This window comes from Anolis sagrei, chromosome Y, assembly GCF_037176765.1.
Source record: "Anolis sagrei isolate rAnoSag1 chromosome Y, rAnoSag1.mat, whole genome shotgun sequence".
NCBI lineage: Eukaryota > Metazoa > Chordata > Lepidosauria > Squamata > Dactyloidae > Anolis > Anolis sagrei.
In genome coordinates, this window is record NC_090035.1 from 77,385,552 (window position 1) to 77,397,703 (window position 12,152).

Here is a 12,152-nt window from a genome sequence, read left to right on the forward strand (position 1 = left end):
AAGGGTTGTTGTAGGTTTTTTCGGGCATTCTCTCCTGACGTTTCGAAGGAGGAGGACATCAAGGTCTAGAGGAATCTTTGATGGTCCCCAGCTTTGACCTGCTTCTATCACACCCCAAAGTAGGGACCATCCCAGGTAATGTAGACCCAGAATCATAAAGGGACCCCCCTCCCCAAGAGACATCCTTCCCAAGCAAGAACACACAATTCGAGCACCCCTGAAAGATGTCCATCCAACCTCTGATGAAATGAGTGAACCTCCAGGGTGGTTTCCTCCAATCTTGAATAGGTCTTATCATCCAAAACGTTCTTCATAAGGGTCGTTGTAGGTTTTTTCGGGCATTCTCTCCATCCTGATGTTTTGAAGGAGGAGAACATCAAGGTCTGAAGGAATCTCTGGTGGTCCCCAGCTTTGACCAGCTTCTATCACACCCCAAAGTAGGGACCATCCCAGGTAACGGAGACCCAGAATCATAAAGGTTCTTCATAAGGGTTGTTGTAGGCTTTTTCGGGCATTCTCTCCATCCTGACGTTTCGAAGGAGGAGAACATCAAGGTCTGAAGGAATCTCTGGTGGTCCCCAGCTTTGACCTGCTTCTATCACACCCCAAAGTAAGGACCATCCCAGGTAACGGAGACCCAGAATCATAAAGATTCTTCGTAAGGGTTGTTGTAGGTTTTTTCAGGCATTCTCTCCGTCCTGACGTTTCGAAGGAGGAGGACATCAAGGTCTGGAGGAATCTCTGGTGGTCCCCAACTTTGAAATGAGTGACCTTCTAGGGTGGTTTCTTCCATTCTTGAATAGCTCTTAACATCCAAAACATTCTTCATAAGGGTTGTTGTAGGTTTTTTCGGGCACTCTCTCCTGACGTTTCAAAGGAGGAGAACATCAAGGTATGAAGGAATCTCTGGTGGTCCCCAGCTTTGACCAGCTTCTATCAAACCCCAAAGTAAGGACCATCCCAGGTAACGGAGACCCAGAAGCATAAAGGGACCCCCCCCCCAACCAAGGGACATCTTTCCCAAGCAAGAACACACAATTCAAGCACCCCTGAAAGATGTCCATCCAACCTCTGATGAAATGAGGGACCTTCTAGGGTGGTTTCTTCCATTCTTGAATAGCTCTTAACATCCAAAACGTTCTTCATAAGGGTTGTTGTAGGTTTTTTCGGGCATTCTCTCCTGACGTTTCGAAGGAGGAGAACATCAAGGTCTGGAGGGGTCTCTGGTGGTCCCCAGCTTTGACCAGCTTCTATCACACCCCAAAGTAAGGACCATCCCAGGTAATGGAGACCTAGAATCATAAAGGGACCTCAAGGGACATCCTTCCCAAGCAAGAACACACAATTCGAGCACCCCTGAAAGATGTCCAGCCAACCTCTGATGAAATGAGTGACCCTCCAGGGTGGTTTCTTCCATTTCTTGAATAGCTCTTATAATCTAAAACGTTCTTCCTGATGTTCAGGTGGAGTTTTTAGTTTTGGATTTGAATTCATTGGTTCATCTTCTAGTCTTTGTGGCAGAAAAACAAGCTCACTCCATCTTCGCCACAGCCCCTTCTATATGTAAAATCCAGATTATCTCCTTTGAACTGGATTATATGGCAGTGTAGACTCATATAATCCGGTTCAAAGTGGATAATGTGGATTATCTACTTGGATAATCTGATTATATGACAGTGTAGACAATGTTGGCGTAATGTAAGTCACGCATTTTCTTGCCAGAGAAAGAAAATATGCTACGCAGATGATCAATAAAGAAAAAGTAGTTTACTCTTCGTAATGCATGAACCAGATTATGTAGCGGTGTAGACTCACACAATCCAGTTCAAAGCAGATAACGTGGATGATCTACTGGGATAATCTGATTATATAGCAGAGTAGAAAGTGTTGACATAATGTAAATAATGCATAATTCACATTTTATCAGTCTTGCTAGAGAAAGAAAATATGCCACGCAGATGATCAATACAGAACAAGTCTTCGTAATGCATGAACCAGATTATGTAGCAGATTATGATCAATACAGAACAAGTCTTTATGTAGCAGATTATGATCAATACAGAACAAGTAATGCATGAACCAGATTATGTAGGAGTGTGAACTCACATAATCCAGGGTTCATCTTCTAGTCTTTGCAGCAGAAAAACAAGCTCTCTTCATCTTCTCCATGGCCCCTTCTACACGTAAAATCCAGATTAACTCCTTTGAACTGGATTATATGGCAGTGTAGACTCACATAATCCAGTTCAAAGCAGATAACGTGGATCATCTACTGGGATAATCTGATTATATGGCAGTGTAGAAGGTGTTGATGTGGTGTAAATCAAGTGTATTTCACGTTTTATCAGTCTTGCCAGAGAAAGAAAATATGCCATGCAGATGATCAATAAAGAACAAGTAGTTTACTCTTCGTAATGCAGAACAACATGTATACAATCATGTGATATGTTGCATTGACTCACACAATGTCCTTTGAGAGAGATTCAAATGGTCTTTTGGTGTCATATGTTGAATTGGTTGAGACTTGTTCCTCCCACCAAAACAAAGTTTGGCCCTCCCGCCAAAACAAAGTTTGTGCAGGGTTGTCTGGCCATGTTCCAGAAGCATTCTCTCCTGATGTTTCACCTGCATCCATGGCACACATCCTCAGAGGTTGTGAGTTCAGTTGGAAACCAGGTAAGCGAGGTTTATATGCCTGTGGAATGATGTCCAGGTGGGAGAAAGAACTCTTGTCTGCTTGAGACAAGTGTGAATGCTGCATTTGGACACCTTGATTAGCATTGAATGGCCTTGTAGCTTCAAAGCCTGGCTGCTTCCTGCCTGGGGGAATCCTTTGTTGGCAGGTGTTAGCTGGCCACTCAGAAAATAGCAAAATTCCAGTCAGGAAACAGTCAGCTAACACCTTCCAACAAAGGATTCCCCCCAGGCAGGAAGCAGCCAGGCTTTGAAGCTACAAGACCATTCAATGCTGATACAATTGGGAGTTGAAGTCCAGAACACCTGGAGTCCATGCCTGACCTATAGTGTGTAACTAATGTAGTTTGACACTGTTTTAACTGCTATTGTTGGAAAACAACCTCACACTGGGTTGCTGTGAGTTTTCCAGATTGTCTGGCCCTGTTCCAGAAGCATTCTCTCCTGAGGTTTCACCCACATCTATGGCAGGCATCTTCGGAGGATGTGAAATCTGTTGGAAACTAGGCAAGAAGGGTTTATATACCTGTGGAATAATGCTCAGGGTGGGAAAAAGAATTCTTGTCTGCTTGAGGCAAATGTGGATGATGCAATTGGCCAGCTTGATTGGCACTGAATGGCTTTGCAGCTTCAGAGCCTGGCTGCTTCCTGCCTGGGGGAATCCCTTGTTGGAAGGTGGTAGCTGGCCCTGATTGTTTCCTGTCTGGAATTCCCCAGGTTTTTTTTTATAGTGTTGCTCTTTATTTACTGTCCAGATTATAGAGTAGCCAGGTATTGCTTATGTTCATGGTTTCCTACTTCCTGTTGAAAGTTTGTGCAGTTTGATACACTTTCCCTTGTGTTTTTGTGATGGAAGGAAACAATTAGGAAATGACATTTGTAACCCAGGAACAAAAAAAAAGATGCTCCATAATGTAAAAGTGGAACCGATTCCTGGGATTAGATATAGGTGATTGCTGCCTAGGGGGATCCTTTGTTGGGAGGTGTTAGCTGGCCCTGATTGTTTCTTGTCTGGAATTCCCCTGGTTTTTTATTTTAGTTTATTTATTGTTGCTCTTTATTTACTGTCCTGATTATAGACTTTTTAAAAAACTGGTAACCAGATTTTGTTTATTTTCATGGTTTTCTCCTTTCTGTTGAAAGTTTGTGCAGTTGGATACACTTTTCCCTTGTGTTTTTGTGATGGAAGGAACCAATTAGGAAAAGACATTTTTTTCTTTTTTTAAATTTTAATTAATTTTATTTTAATAAATTATTTATAAATAATAATAAATTATTTAATAATTAATTATTAGTAAAAATAAACAATTAATAAAAATTAATAAAAATTGAAATTAATTTTAAATTTTCTAATTTCCAGGAACAAAATAAATAAATAAAAATAAATAAAAATAAAAATAAATAAAAATAAAAAATTATTTTAAATTTTCTAATTTCCAGGAACAAAAAAAAATAAAAATAAATAAATAAAAATTAATAAAATAAAAATTAATTTTAAAATTTCTAATTTCCAGGAACAAAATAATTTAATAAAAATAAATAAATAATAATAAATAATAAATAATAAATTAAAATTAAAATTAATTTTAAATGTTCTAATTTCAAGGAACAAAAAATAATAATAAATAAATAATAAATAATAATTAATAAAAATAAAAATTACTTTTAAATTTTCTATTTTCCAGTAACAAAATAAAAATAAATAATAACTAAAATTAATAAAAATAAAAATTAATTTTAATTTTTCTAATTTCCAGGCACAAAATAATAATAATAATATTAATAATAATAATAAATATTAAAAATATATATAACAACTAAAATTAATAAAAATTAAAATTAATTTAAAATTTTCTAATTTCCAGGAAAATAAATAAATAATAAAAATAAATAATGAAAATAAATAATTAATAAAATTAATAAAAATTAAAAATAAAATTTTAAAAGTTCTAATTTCCAGAAACCAAAAAAAATATGGTGTTACATAGTGTCAAAGGGGGGGAACCTATTCCATAGGAGGTAGGTAGGACCGTGCAGATGCAAACTGAGTTGGAAAAGAAGAGTGCAAAGCAAGCAAACCAAGACGAAGAATTGGGGAAGAGGAGAGGCAAGGAGGCCAGCGAGCATGTGCAGAGCGCCTCCCGCCCAGCTTCTTCCCCGAAGGGAGGGGGAGAGGAGGAGGAGGAAGAGAGAGAGAGAGAGAGAGAGAGAGAGAGAGAGAGAGAGAAGAGGCGTTGGGGAGCTCAGTCAGTGTGAGCATCGCCTCCGACTGAGAGAAGCAGCAAGCAGCTGGGATTTGGGGCTGGGGGACTGAGCTCCAGAAGCAGCAAAAGGAGGAGGAGGAGGAGACCCCGAAGAGGGGGAGAAGCGGGGGGGGGGGTCTTCTCCCCTTTGCAATGGCGGAGCCTGCCCTGAGGAGCAGGAGGCGGCGTGGTGGTGGTCGCCCCACCCGTGGAGCCCCCTTGCCCTGCGGGTGAGTCCAAGGAGGAAAAAGCCGACTTGGGGCGGGAAGTTGCCGGGATGGTGTTTGGGGGTGTTTTGGGGGCGCCTTCGGGAAGAGAAGAGCCCCTTCCCCACTTTCCCAGGGATGCAGGAGCCACGTGCACCATCTCGGGAGTTGGGGGGCTCCCTGGGGAAAGTTTGGGGGGGATGGAGGGGTTGTGCAAGGAACCTCGCTTTGGAAAGGGGGTTCTGACCACTTCTGGTAAGAGTTGGGGACTCCCTGGGCACCTTGGGGGCTGGTTTTGGGGACCAGTTGGTAGGCAGTCCTGGAGAAAGGGAGTTGGGGGGTCTCATAGGAACTGGATGGGGGTGCAGAAGAGAGCCTTGGGGGCTTTGAGAGCCTTATAGGAAGGAGGAGAGTTTCATAAGCAGATAATGTAGATTATCTGCTCGGATAATCTGGATTTCATAGAATCATAGACTCCTAGAGTTGGAAGAGACCTCATGGGTCATCCAGTCCAACCCCATTCTGCCAAGAAGCAGGACAATCGCGTTCAAAGCACTCCCGACAGATGGCCATCCAGCCTCTGTTTAAAGGAGCCTCTGTTTGGAGGAAAGTTGGGGGTTGCTATGAAGAAAGCAGTTGGGATGAGGCTGCAGATAACTCTGCCCCCCCCTTACACTAAATCCGGATTATCCAAGCAGATTATCCCACATTATCTGCTTTGAACCGGGTTATATTAAGACCCTTCCACACAGCCTTATATCCCAGGACATCAAGGCAGGAAATCCCACCATATCTGCTTTGAATTGGGTTATTTGAGTCCACACTCAGATAATGTGGGGTTTCTTGCCTTCATGTTCTGGGATATAGGGCTGTGTGGAAGGGTCCTGAGTTATATGGCTGTGTGGAAAGTCCCAGAGTCCACACTGCCACATAATCCGGTTCAATGTGGGTTTTAGACAGCTGTGTGGAAGGGACTTCATATAACCCAGTTCAAAGCAGATAATGTGAACAATCTGCTTGGATAATCCGGATTATGTGCGTGCTGTGTGGAAGGTCCCCGAGTCCACACTGCCCTATAATCCAGTTCAGCTTGGATTTTAGGCAGCTGTGTGGAAGGGACTTCATATAACCCAGTTCAAAGCAGATAATGTGAACGTTCTGCTTGGATAATCCGGATTATGTGGGGGCTGTGTGGAGGGATCCTGAGTTATATGGCTGTGTGGAAGGTCCCAGAGTCCACACTGCCATATAATCCAGTTCAATGTGGGTTTTAGGCAGCTGTGTGGAAGGGACTTCATATAACCCAGTTCAAAGCAGATAATATGAACCTTCTTCTTGGATAATCCGGATTATGTGTGGGCTGTGTGGAAGGGTCCTGAGTTGTATGGCTGTGTGGAAAGTCCCAGACCCCACACTACCATATAATCCAGATCAATGTGGGTTTTAGATAGCTGTGTAGAAGGGACTTCATATAATCAAGTTCAAAGCAGATGATGCGGATGGTCTGCTTGGATAATCTGGATTATATGGCGTGTGGATTTAGGGCCCTTCCACACAGCCATATAACCCAGATTATCAAGGCAGGAAATCCCACCATATCTTCTTTGAACTGGAATATCTGAGTCCACACTGCCATATATTCCACTTCAAAGCAGATACTGTGGGATTTCCTACTTTGTTATTCTGGGTTATAGGGCTGTGTAGAAGAGGCCTAGAAAGCAATTGGGATGAGGCTGCAGATAACTCTGGCCCCTTCTACACTTGTCTAGAGGAGGGCAACTCAAATGATCAAGGATCTGGAGGACAAGCCCTATGAGGAGCGGCTTAAGGAGCTGGGCATGTTTAGCCTGAAGAAGAGAAGGCTGAGAGGAGATATGATAGCCATGTATAAATATGTGAGAGGAAGCCACAGGGAGGAGGGAGCAAGCTTGTTTTCTTCTTCCTTGGAGACTAGGACGCAATGGAACAATGGCTTCAAACTACAAGAGAGGAGATTCCATCTGAACACGAGGAAGAACTTCCTGACTGTGAGAGCCGTTCAGCAGTGGAACTCTCTGCCCCGGAGTGTGGTGGAGGCTCCTTCTTTGGATGCTTTTAAACAGAGGCTGGATGGCCATCTGTCAGGGGTGCTTTGAATGCAATATTCCTGCTTCTTGGCAGAATGGGGTTGGACTGGATGGCCCAGGAGGTCTCTTCCAACTCTATTTATTATTTATTTATTTATTTACTATATACAAATATTTTTCATTGGTTTCAAGGTTTTGAAAATTGAAACATGAGGAAGAACTTCCTAACTGTGAGAGCTGTTCAGCAGTGGAACTCTCTGCCCTGGAGTGTGGTGGAGGCTCCTTCTTTGGAGGCTTTTAAACAGAGGCTGGATGGCCATCTGTCAGGGGTGCTTTGAATGTGATTTTCCCATTAGGAAGAACTTCCTGACCGTGAGAGCTGTTCAGCAGTGGAACTCTCTGCCCTGGAGTGTGGTGGAGCCTCCTTCTTTGGAAGCTTTTAAACAGAAGCTGGATGGCCATCTGTCAGGGGTGCTTTGAATGTGATTTTCCCATTAGGAAGAACTTCCTGACCGTGAGAGTTGTTCAGCAGTGGAACTCTCCGCGCTGGAGTGTGGTAGAGGCTCCTTCTTTAGAAGCTTTTAAACAGAGGCTGGATGGCCATCCGTTGGGGGTGCTTTGAAGGCAATTTCCTGCTTCTTGGCAAAATGGGGTTGGACTGGATGGCCCACCAGGTCTCTCCCAAGTCTATGCTTCCATGAAATTCAGATTATTCAAGCAGATAATCCACATTATCTGCTTTGAGCTGGGTTATTTGAGGCTGTCTAAAACACACATTGAATTAGATTCCTATGTATGGACTTGGGACCCTTCCACACAGCCATATAACACAGAATATCAAAGTCTCACAATATCTGCTTTGAACTGGGATAGCTGAGTCCACACTGCCGTATAATCCAGTTCAAAGCAGAAAACGTGGGATTTCATTCAGCTGTGTGGAAGGGGCCTCGGATAACCCAGTTCGGGGATTATTTGCCTTGATAATTCTGGGTTTTATGGCTGTGTGGAAGGACCCTGAGTCCACACTGCCATATAATCCAGTTCAAATCAGATAATCTGGATTTTATATGGACCTGCCTTGAGATTGAGGCACCTTCTACACTACTTTATGAAGTCCAGATGGTCCTCTTTGAAAGGGATTATTTGGCAGTGTCAATCCAGCCAGAGTTGGGGGTTCCTTTGGGTTTGTTGGGGACCTTGGAGGAGGGGAGATTGGGGTTCTTCTGTGGGTTTTTGGGGGGCTGTTTGGATTGCAGATTGTCTGTGGCCCTACTGCTCAATGAAGGGAGGAGATTGGGAGCTTTGAGGTAGATTTGGGGGTTCCCTTGTAAGTTTTTTTGGGGGGGATCTTGTAGAAGAGTTTGGGTGTCTTTTAGGAAGTGTTGGGAAAAGTTGGGGGAATTTATGGGATCAGTTGTGTTGCAGGAATTGTGGGGTCCCCCTTTAGGGGTGTCTTGTAGGAAGTGTTGGGGGAATTTATGGGATCAGTTGTGTTTCAGGAATTGTGGGGTCCCCTTTAGGGGTGTCTTGTAGGAAGTGTTGGGGGAATTTATGGGATCAGTTGTGTTGCAGGAATTGTGGGGTCCCCTTTAGGGGTGTCTTGTAGGAAGTGTTGGGGGAATTTATGGGATCAGTTGTGTTTCAGGAATTGTGGGGTCCCCTTTAGGGGTGTCTTGTAGGAAGTGTTGGAGGAATTTATGGGATCAGTTGTGTTGCAGGAATTGTGGGGTCCCCCTTTAGGGGTGTCTTGTAGGAAGTGTTGGAGGAATTTATGGGATCGGTTGTGTTGCCGGAATTGTGGGGTCCCCTTTAGGGGTGTTTTGTGGGAAGTGTTGGGGGAATTTATCGGATCGGTTGTGTTGCAGGAATTGTGAGGTGTCTTGGAGGAGGGAAATGTACCCCTTTGCTAAGAATTTGGGGGGGGGGTTAGGAAAGTTGGGGGGGCAGATGAGATTGAAAGACCCCCCGGAATGAGGGGATTGGGAACCTTGATTTGGGGGTTCCCTTGACTTTTTCGGGGTGCCTTAAAGGAGTGGGGTTTGTACTAGGAACTGGGAGGTTGGGGAAATTGGAGGGGAGACGCGTGGGGGGTCACTAAAGCAGTGTTTCTCAATCTGGGGTTCAGGACCCCTTGGAGGGTCACGAGGGGGGTGTCAGAGGGGTCGCCAAAGTTGTTCGTCATGGGGGTTTTGTGTGGGAAATTTGGCCCAATTCTATCATTGGTGAAGTTCAGAATGCTCTTTGATTGTAGGTGAACTATAAATCCCAGCCACTACAACTCCCAAATGTCAAAGTCTATTTTCCTCAAACTCCACCAGCGTTCAGCTTTGGGAATATCGGGTATTTGTGCCAAGTTTGGTCCAGATCCATCATTGTTTGTGTCCACAGTGCTCTCTGGATGTAAGTGAACTACAACTCCAAAACTCAAGGTCAACAGTTACCAAATCCATCCAATATTTTCTCTTGGTCATGGGAGTTCTGTGTGCCAAGTTTGGTTCAATTCCATCTTTGGTGGAGTTCAGAACGCTCTTTGATTGTAGGTGAACTATAAATCCCAGCCACTACAACACCCAAATGTCAAGGTCTATTTCCCCCAAAATCCACCAGCGTTCACCTTTGGACGTATTGAGTATTCATGCCAAGTTTGGTCCAGATCCATCATTGTTTGAATCCACAGTGGTGTCTGGATGTAGGTGAACTACAACTCCAAAACTCAAGGTCAATGTCCATCAAACCCTTCCAGTTTTTTTATTGTCGGTCGGGGGGTGGGGTTGTGTGTGCCAAGTTTGGTTCATTTCCATCGCTGATGGAGTTCAGAATGTTCTCTGATTGTAGGTGAACTATAAATCCCAGCAACTACAACTCCCAAATATCAAGGTATGTTTTCCCCAAACTCCACCAGTGTTCATATTTGGACATATTGAGCATTCGTGCCAAGTTTGGTCCAGATCCATCATTGCTTGAGTCCACAGTGATGTCTGGATGTAGGTGAACTACAACTCCAAAACTCAAGGTCAATACCCACCAAACCCTTCTGTTGTTAGTCATGGGAGTTCAGTGTGCCAAGTTTGGTTCAATTCCATCATTGGTGGAGTGCACAATACTCTTTGGTTGTAGGTGAACTATAAATCCCACAACTACAATTCCCAAATGACAAAATCAACCCCACCAGTATTCAAATTTGGGCGTATCAGGTATTTGTGCCAAATTTGGTCCAGTGCATGAAAATACATCCTGCATATCAAATATTTACATTACGATTCGTAACAGGAGCAAAATGACAGTGATGGAAGTAGCAACGAAAATAATGTTATGGTTGGGGGTCACCACAATATGAAGACATTAGGAGAACCAGTGAACTAGAGTCTTCTTGAGCCAGGGATTGTGGGAACTCAAGTCCCTTCAAGTCCGGAGCACCTGCCCCCAGGGCCCTGCCTTGGATTGCCTTCATCTGGGCGCAAGGAAAGCGATGTGTAGGTGAAGCGGGGAGAATCTCGCCGCCCCTCTGAGACCGACCGGTTTATCATCGCAGGAGCCTTCCTGAATTTCAATCCGCTTCTTCCCAGGCGCCGGCGTCTTATTCTAATTCTGGTCCACCTTTTGCATCCTGAGCCAGGACTCCGAGGCGCGAGGCACGCGCACACGTCCGCATACGGCACAGCCAAGGGCCCACTTGATTTCCCTCTCCTATTTGGGCAACAGCCCTCCTTTTGCCCTTCAGAAACTATTTGTTTTGGAAACTAGGACTCAAGGGAGCCATGGGTTCAAATGACCGGAAAGGAGATTCCACTTGAACACTTGGAAAAACTTCCTGACTGTAAGAAAAGCTGTTCAACAGTGGAACTCTCTGCCTCAGACTCCAATATTCTCTCTCTCTCTCTCTCGATGGAGACATGGGTTCAAATGACCAGAAAGGAGATTCCACTTGAACACTTGGAAAAACTTCCTGACTGTAAGAAGAGCTGTTCATCAGTGGAACTCTCTGCCTCAGAGTCCATTTTTTAATCAATGGAGACATGGGTTCAAATGACCGGAAAGGAGATTCCACTTGAACATTCGGAAGAACTTCCTGACTGTAAGAAGAGCTGTTCAACATTGGAACTCTCTGCCTCAGAGTCCAATTTTTTTAACATATCAATGGAGCCATGGGTTCAAATGACCGGAAAGGAGATTCCACTTGAACTTCCTGACTGTAAGAAGAGCTGTTCAACAGTGGAACTCTCTGCCTCAGAGTCTGATTTTTTTCCATATCAATGGAGACATGGGTTCTAATGACCGGAAAGGAGATTCCACTTGAACTTCCCGACTGTAAGAAGAGCTGTTCAACAGTGGAACTCTCTGCCTCACAGTCCATTTTTAAAAACATATCAATGGAGACATGGGTTCAAATGACCAGAAAGGTGATTCCACTTGAACATTCAGAAGAACTGTTCAACAGTGGAACTCTCTGCCTCAGAGTCCATTTTTTAATCAATGGAGACATAGGTTCAAATGACCGGAAAGGAGATTCCACTTGAACTTCCTGACTGTAAGAAGAGCTGTTCAACAGTGGAACTCTCTGCCTCAGAGTCCATTTTTTTTTACATATCAATAGAGACATGGGTTCAAATGACCGGAAAGGAGATTCCACTTGAACATTTGGAAGAACTTCCTGACTGTAAGAAGAGCTGTTCAACAGTGGAACTCTCCGCCTCAGAGTCCATTTTTAAAAAACATATCAATGGAGACATGGGTTCTAATGACCAGAAAGGAGATTCCACTTGAACATTCAGAAGAGCTGTTCAACAGTGGAACTCTCTGCCTCAGAGTCTGATTTTTTTTAGCATATCAATAGAGACATGGGTTCAAATGACCGGAAAGGAGATTCCACTTGAACATTTGGAAGAACTTCCTGACTGTAAAAAGAGCTGTTCAACAGTGGAACTCTCGGGCCTCAGAGTCCA

The 12,152-nt window shown here is 43.7% G+C and overlaps 1 protein-coding gene across 1 annotated transcript in view; it reads left to right on the forward strand.

Annotated features, from left to right (window-relative positions):
• The first annotated feature begins 4,874 nt into the window (after nucleotides 1-4,874).
• Nucleotides 4,875-12,152, forward strand: part of LOC137095669 (neuronal PAS domain-containing protein 1-like) — a 73,911-nt gene continuing 66,633 nt past the window's right edge. Inside the window, exon 1 of the mRNA XM_067462437.1 lies at nucleotides 4,875-5,167. The gene's annotated coding sequence lies outside the window, so the exon portion shown is untranslated. The remainder of the gene's footprint in view (nucleotides 5,168-12,152) is intronic.